The following is an 8940-nucleotide window of genomic DNA, read 5'->3' as shown; positions in this document are numbered from 1 at the left end:
TCTTTAACAGGAAGTAACAATTACTTTTTCTTAATATTTTAATATTAAGAAAATTAATATTACCAACATATTCTAATAGATTGAAATCCAAAAATATGAGGAACTAGAAACTTGTTGGCTGTCATCCAATGGTCTCTCTAATTTGGTAATTGGAGAAATAGGTCTAATATTATACAATTCATATACACTTTCATCTTTTTTGTTTGTGACAATGTCTTACTTTGTAGAAAATAATAGTCTTGAGATTTTGCTTCTCCTATCTCAGCCTCTCCATTAGTAGTATTGTTGATTTCATGTTTTTACACTATACTATGATTTTCAGAACAGCTTACATATTTTAAAAGTATTTATATACCCGAAAGAAATGTCGACAATTAAATTGGAAAGGGGGGGGTTTGTAAGAGAACAACAAAGAGTAAGACTGAATGCTTTGCTTGACGTTTGTAACTCTTGTATCAAGTTACCACAGTAAGAGTCAAGATTTTAAGCTCTACTAAATATAAAACAAACAAACAAACAAACAAAAACACATTACATATTTATGTTCATTTAAGAAAATATTAGTAGTGATGTATTATTTTGAAATATACAGTTAATACATTTGGAGTTATTTAAAATTTATATTGAGAAAAACATATGTATTTTCAGTATTGCCATAGACAAGAATCTACATAAAACTGTTAAACTGATTGTTGTTTTATATAAAACAACTTTTATAATGCTCATTTTTGTTATAATATTTTATAAATTTTAAAGAATATGATAAAAAAGATATTGTAGGTATTGAAGGGGGTCTCTGGAAGGAATTAGGGTACAAAAGGAAAACAAGAATGTGATTTAATTCTTTTTACTTAAAATATGTTCTTAAATGTTAACAAAGTCAGATAAATTGAATCATGTAACTTTTCTCATTATAATGCAATATAGCTTAAAAATAAAAAGCTACCTCAAGGCAGGTGGCGATGGATCTCACAAAATTGACTGTATATGACAGCCTGATATAGCTGTCTCCTGAGAGACTCTGATAGTAACTGACTAATACAGAAGTAGAGGTTCACAGCCATCCATTGAAGTGAGTACAGGGTTCCCCAATGAAGGAGTTAGAGAAAGGACCGAAGGAGCTGAAGGGTTTGCAGTCCCTTAGGATGAACAACAATATCAACTAACTAGTAACCTCAGAGTTCCCTGGGACTCAACCACCAACCAAGGAGTACACATGGTAGGAATGATTGCTCTGGCAGCATGTGTATAGTAGAGGATTGCAAAGTTGATCATCAATGGGAGGTGAGGCCTTTGGCCTTGTGAAGGTTCTGTGCCCCAGTGTAGGGGAATGAAAGGGCCAATAAGTGGGAGAAGGTGGGGTGGCAAGCAGGGGGAAGGGGGAGGCAATGGGGGTTATTCTTGTTGGTTTTTGGATTTTTTTTGGAGGGGAAACTGGGAAAGGAAAAATCATATGACATCTGATTATATCTAGTGCTACCTGCCCAAGCTTAATCTGACTGGAACCTGTCCTTCCTGTTATCCTGGTGGTGTCAGAACTCCTGAGAGTCAAGCTGTCTCTGTGATCCTGTGATTCTGGGATCCTGTGATCCTGTGATCCTGGGCCCATTATAGTGCCTGGGAATAGAGTTTCCTCTGGGTATTGTGGGATTTGCTGAATATATATTATGTGTGTGATTTGTTTATTTATTTTATTTATGTAAGTAAACTGTTGCTCTCTTCAGAAACAACAGAAAAAGACTTTGGATCCCATGACTGATGGTTGTGAGCCACCACAATGTTGCTGGGAGTTAAAATCAAGACCTCTGGAGAAGGACTCAGTGCTCTCATCTGCTGAGCCAATGCTCCAGCCACTTGTGTATATTTTAAGATAGGGCTCTATTTCCCCTGGCACTTCTTCTGCCTTGGTTTTTCAAGGGTTTGTATTATCATTACCCCATTCTATCCCCAGCATGCATTAATTTTGCATTCACACACATTTTTTTTGTTTGTTTTGTTTTGTGTGATGGACCTAGACTCTGAGGCATGCCAGGTAGGCACTGCATCTTTGAGCTATATTCCAACTCCATTTGTTTTTTTCTTTTGAGTAAGGCTAGGTTCTGTGGTCAACATTTGGCTATGAATTCTTTAAACCCCTTCCGCCTTGCCTTTGAGAGGTGACAAATTACAGGTATGGGTTAACAAGCCTAGTTGGCTTACTTTCCCTGTTCCTATGTTAAACCAATTCTTCGTACCTGAAGAATTATTAACTCTCAACCAAATCTTTATTCTTCTTAACCATTTTTATAACTAGTTAGGGAAAGATAGGGATCAACTATTTGAAATAGCATAATAAGAACTCCATGGTTTAATTAGGAGAGAGGTTAACTATATGGGAGTTCATTTGTCTATTGTTCCAACAGTATAAATCACACACACGAGAATATTTGTGTTCTACATATAACCTTTGCTTTGCAAGTGGATTTCCTAATAAATAAATTAGTTTAACATTTTCTTTGTGAAGCTTCAAGTTGGATTCTGGGGACTCAGGCTTTCTAGACATACATACTTGCACTAGGATACACCCCATTCCTCTTCCTAAATTATTGTACAATGTTACCATCACCCAGTAAATTAAAACCCAATGTTTAAAAGGATCAAACTCTGAAAGAAACTCAGCTTGTGGGTTGACCTGTTCCCATCTGAAACACACTGTAGCACCTAAGGTATCTAAGAGTACATCTCCATGTCTGCCTACAGGGACAATGAGAAATTGAAGATGTTGTTTGCAGGCTAAATACATACACAATAGTTTACATTTCAAATGATATCCATTTCCCCACTTTCTCCTCTGGAAAAAAAACCCTATTCCCTTCCCCTCACCTTGCTTACCAACCCACCCTCTCCCACTTCCTGGCACTGGCATTCCAGTACACTGGGACATAGAGCCTTCACAGGACCAAGGGTCCCTCCTCCCATTGATGACCAACTAGGCTATCCTCTGCTCCATATGTAGCTGGAGCCATGAGTCCCACCACATGTACTCTTTGGTATGTGGTTTAGTCCCTGGGAGCTCTGAGGTTACTGGTTAGTTCATATTGTTGTTCCTCCTATGGGGCTGCAAACCCCTTCAGCTGCTTGGGTCCATTCTCCAGCTCCTACATTGGGCACACTGTGCTCAGTCCAGTGGATGGCTGTGAGTCTCCACTTCTGTATTATTCGGGCACTGTCAGAGCCTCTCTGGAGAAAGTTATATCAGGCTCCTGTCAGCTAGCACTTGCTGGAATCCACAATAGTATCTGAGTCTGGCGATTGAATATGGGAAGGATTCCCAGGTGGGGCAGTCTCTGTATTGTAATTCCTTCAGTCTCTGCTCCATACTTTGTCTTTGAAACTCCTTCCATGGGGGTATTTTGTTTTCCCTTTTAAGAAGGATCACAGCATCTACATTTTGGTCTTCCTTCTTCTTTACTTTTTTTGTGGTTTGTGGATTGTAACTTGGGTGTTACCAGCTTGTGGGCTAATATCCATTTGTCAGTGAGTGCAAACAATGTGTATTCTTTTGTGATTGGGTTACCTCACTCAGGATGATATTCTCCAGATCCATTCACTTCCCTAGGAATTTCATAAATCAATTGTTTTTAATAGCTGAGTAGTACTCCATTGTGTAGATGTACCACAATTTCTGTATCCATCCCTCTGTTGAGGGACATTTGGGTTGTTTCTAGTTTCTGGCTATTATAAATAAGGCTGCTATGAACATGGTGGAGCATGTGTCCTATTACATGTTGGAGCATCTACTGGGTATAATATGTCCAGGAAGGGTATAGCTGGGTCCTCAGGGAGTAGTTAGTCCAGTTTCCTGAGGAACTGCCAAATTTATTTCCAGAGTTGTTGTACCAGCTTGCAATCCCACCAACAATGGAGGAGTGTTCCCTTCTCTCTACAACCTTGCCAGCTTCTGCTGTCACCTGAGTTTTTGATCTTAGCCATTGTGACTGGTGAGAGGTGGAATCTCAGAGTTGTTTTGATTTGTATTTCCCTGATGGTTAAGGATGTTGGACATTTCTTTACATGCTTCTCAGCCATTTGGTATTCCTCAGTTGAGAATTCTTTGTTTAGCTCTGTGCTCCTTTTTCTAGTAGGATTATTTGGTTCTCTGGAGTTTAACTTCTTGAGTCCTTTGTATATGTTGGATATTAACCTTCTATCAGATATAGGATTGGTAGAGATCTTTTTCCAATCTGTTGGTTACCATTTTGTCCTATTGATAGTGTCCTTTGCCTTACAGAAGCTTATAATTTTATGAGGTCAATTCTTGATCTTAGAGCATAAGCTATTGGTGGTCTGTCCAGGAAATTTTCCCCTGTGCCCATGTACTGGAGGATCTTAGCCACTTTCTTTTCTTTTCTTTTCTTTTCTTTTCTTTTCTTTTCTTTTCTTTTCTTTTCTTTTCTTTCTTTCTTTCTTTCTTTCCTTCTTTCTTTCTTTATTTCCTTTTTTATAAAGATTTATTCATTTATTTTTTGTGTATGAGTACACTGTAGCTGTATAGATGGCTGTGAGCTTGCTCCTGCCCCGCTTGCTATGGTGTAATACACTGTAGCTGTCTTCAGACACACCAGAAGAGGGCATCAGATCTTATTACGGATGGTTGTGAGCCACCATGTGGTTGCTGGGATCCGAACTCAGGACCTTCAGAAGAGCAGCCAGTGCTCTTACCCACTAAGCCATCTCACCGGGCCAAAAGAACAACTTTTTTTAAATCTTTTTTTTTTTTTTTTTTTTTTCTGAGACAGGGTTTCTCTGTGTAGCCCTGGCTGTCCTGGAACTCACTCTGTAGACCAGGCTGGCCTCAAACTCAGAAATCCACCTGCCTCTGCCTCCCAAGTGCTGGGATTAAAGGCGTGCGCCACCACTGTCCATTTCTTTTCTATTATATTCAGTGTATCTGGTTTTATGTGGAGGCCCTTGATCCATTTGGACTTGAGGTTTGTACAAGGAGACAAAAATGGATCAATTTGCATTCATCTCCATGCTAACCACCAGTGGAACCAACACCATTTGTTGAAAATGCTGTCCTTTTTCCACTGTATGTTTTTAGCTCCTCTGTCAAAGATCATGTGACCGTGTGTGTGGATTCATTTCTGGGTCTTCAGTTTTATTCCATTGGTCTACCTGACTGTCACTGTACCAATACCAAGCAGTTGTTTTTTTTTTTTTATCACAATTGCTCTGTAGTACATCCTGTACTAGTGCTCTGCTGTTTGACAGCACATCTGAAAGCTCTAGAACAAAAAGAAGCAAATTCACCCAACAGGAGTAGAGGGCAGGAAATAATCAAACTCAAGACTGAAAAAAACCAAATGGAAATGAAAGGAACTATACAAAGAATGAACCAAGCCAGGAGCTGGTTCTTTGAGAAAATCAACAAAATAGATAAACCTTTAGCCAGACTAACTAGAGGGCACAGAGGCAGTATCCTAATTAACAAAATCAGAAATGAAAATGGAGAAATAACAACAGAAACTGAGGAAATCCAAAAAATCATGAGATCCTACCACAAAAGCCTATACTCAACAAAACTGGAAAACCTGGATGAAATGAACAATTTTCTAGACAGATACCAGGTACCAAAGTTAAATCAAGATCAAACAGAAGATCTGAACAGTCCCATATCTGCTAAGAAAATAGAAAGTCATTAATAGTCTCCCAACCAAAAAAGCCCAAGACCAGATGGGTTTAATGCAGAGTTTTATCAGCCCTTCAAAGAAGACTTAATATGAAAACTCCTCAAACTATTCCACAAATAGGAACAGAAGGCACTCTACCCAATTTGTTCTTTGAAGCCACAATTACTCTGATACCCAAGCCACACAGAGACCTAACAAAGAAAGAAAACTTCAGAGCAATTTCCCTTATGAATATCAATGCAAAATACTCAATAAAATTCTAGCAAACCAAATCTAAGAACACATCAAAACGATCATCCATCATGATCAAGTAGGTTTCAAACCAGGGATGCAGGCATGGTTCAATGTATGGAAATCCATTAATGTAATCCACTATATAAACAAATTCAAAGAAAAAGCAATATGATCATTTCATTAGATGCTGAGAAAGTATTTGACAAAATCCAACATCCCTTCATGATAAAAGTCTTGGAAACGTCAGGAATTCAAGGCCTATACCTAAACATAGTAAAGACAATATATAGCAAACCAGTAGTCAACATCAAACTAAAGGGAGAGACACTTGAAGAAATCCCACTAAAATCAGGGACTAAACAAGGCTGTCCACTCTCTCCCTAGCTTTTCAATATTGTACTTAGCCAGAGCAATTATACAACAAAAGGAGATCAAAGGGATAAGAATTGGAAAGGTAGAAGTAAAATTACCACTATTTGCAGGTGATATCATAGTATACTTAAGTGACACAAAAAAATTCAACCAGAGAACTCATAAGCCTGATTGACAACTTCAACAAAGTAGCTGGATATAATATTAACTCAAGTAAATCAATGGCCTTCCTCTACACAATGAATAAACAGGCTGAGAAAGAAATTAGGGAAACAACACCTTTCCCAATAGTCACAAATGATATAAAATACATTGTAGTAACTCTAACTAAGCAAGTGAAAGATCTATATGACAAGAACTTCAAGTCTCTGAAGAAAGAAATCTAAGAAGATCACAGAAGATGGAAAGATGTCCTGTGCTCATGGATTGGCAGGATTAATATAGTAAAAATGAACCATCTTGTTGAAAGCAATCTACAGATTCAATGCAATCCCTATCAAAGTTCCAACTCAATTCTTCACAGAGTTGTAAAGAACAGTTTGCGAATTCATCTGGTGGTATACATTTTTTAATCTTGGCATTCCAGATACTGTGAAGGGGAGGGATCCATGACAAGCATGTGATGGAGAGCTCCAGGGCTTCAGGTCCAGAGCATCATGACCAGCCTGGATGTAAAGAAGATAAACTAATGTGAGAAAGGAGATTGGCATCTATTCTAAAGACAACATCCTCATCTTTTCAGCCTGCTGTGAGACACAACACTGAAGTGGATATTTAAGGTTCTTTGGAAATTCAGATTTGTTGATTGTTGTTTTGCTGGGCCAAACACATGAAGGAATGTTTCACTGAAGCAGAAACAGGCAAAAGGCAAAGGAAGACTGATGAAGGAATGTTTAGCTGAAGCAGACACAGGTGAAAAGACCTTCTGCTAAAGCAAGCAGAGGTGGGGAATATATAATGAAGGTATCTTGCTAATGCCATTCTTATGTTGACCTGCCTTATATTGCCTACTTGAGCACTGTTTATCTGGATTCCACAGAGAGTTTGTTTATTTTTTTGTTTCTCCAGACAGGGTTTCTCCAGTTTGTTTGTGCATAGTTTTTCCAGACAAGATTTCTCTGTGCCCTTGGCTTTCCTGAAACTTACACTATGGAGCATGATGCCATTGAACTCAATGATCTGCCTGCCTCTGTCTCCCAAATGCTGGGATTAAAGGCGTGGATCATTCCTGCCTGGCTGTATCACCACTACTTGGCTTAAATGGTTTTAATGACAAAATGATCCTCTCTAGCATATGAAACCTCTCCAAAGTCCCCTCCTTCCCAGAGACCATATGCAATCCAACCACAGCTTGGGTGAATACATCTGACTGGACAGGGATCCCCAGAAAGCTTTAAGTCTCAGCCCATGAATTGATGATGAATAGCTTGTGCTCAACTTTTCAGGACTTTTGTAGTAAAAAATTATTTGGAGGTTTCTTCATCATTTTGATAATTCAGATCTCCTTTACTTTACAACCATTGTGCCAGTATTTCCTCAACTAAGGGTAGGACTTACAGGCTCCTCCCCTATATGTACAGAATTTCACTGGCTTGATCTCCTGTAACTACCCATAAGTACAACATCCATGAGACAACATTTCATAGGACTCTCCACTACCTCCTAGGTCTGATGATCATCTGCTGTGATGTTCCTTAAGGGTACGAGTGTGCTAAAGTTATGCCATTTAGGGATAAGTGATTAGATCAGTTGAGTCTCATATTATCAGAAGCCTACTGCAAAGAGAAACTTCTGATCAAGTTTCAGAGTAGCACTAATCTATAGGTATAAAAACGTTTAGGCTAGTGGCTTTTCACATTCTTTCTTAATACTGGGACTCTTCATTACAGTAGTCCCTCATATTTAAGTGACCCCAAACTTTAAAAACATTGCTATTTCACAGCTGTACTGTTGCTACTGTTATGAATCATAAAGTATATACCTGTTTTCTGACAGTGAATCCTGTGAAAACTATTTGAAAACCACGAGTTGAGTACCACGGGTTTAGGGACTGGGGAAATATCATCCTAATAGAAGATCCAACTTTGGTTCCCATCACCCAACTCAGGTGGTTCACAGCTGCCTGTAACTTTAGCTCCAGTCGATATGATATCCTTATCAGGACACAGAAGTCATAAAAACATACAGAGAATAGGCACAAATTCTCACATCAGGGCTGGATATGGTGAACCAGTAGGAGGAGAAATGTCCCAAGAGCAGGCAAAAGAGGCAGAGGTACCCCTACTCCTGCTCTTAGAAGTCCAATAAAAAATTCCAGCCAACATCCACAGCATGTATGCAGAGGTTGTCATAAAGGCTAATGCAGGATCTGAGGTTGTCACTTCAGTCTGTGTAAGCCCTATGAGCCCTGCTCAGTTGATTCTGTGGGCTCTGTTCTCCTGAGTTCTTTGAACCCTCTGGCTTCTACAATCCTTAGTCACTTCTGCAGGATTCTCAATGTTTTCCTAATTTTTGTGGGTTAGTCTCTGCACTTGCTCCTATCAACTGATGGAGCAAGACTTTTTAATGTCCATTGAGATGGAGGAAGATCTACACATAGCAGAATGTCAGAGATTTTTACATAGCCTTTCTAACCTTGATCATCATATTTTCTTCTACACTA

Source organism: Mastomys coucha, unplaced genomic scaffold (genome assembly GCF_008632895.1).
Source record: "Mastomys coucha isolate ucsf_1 unplaced genomic scaffold, UCSF_Mcou_1 pScaffold18, whole genome shotgun sequence".
Taxonomy (NCBI): Eukaryota; Metazoa; Chordata; class Mammalia; order Rodentia; family Muridae; genus Mastomys; species Mastomys coucha.
This window is presented reverse-complemented; position numbering follows the sequence as displayed.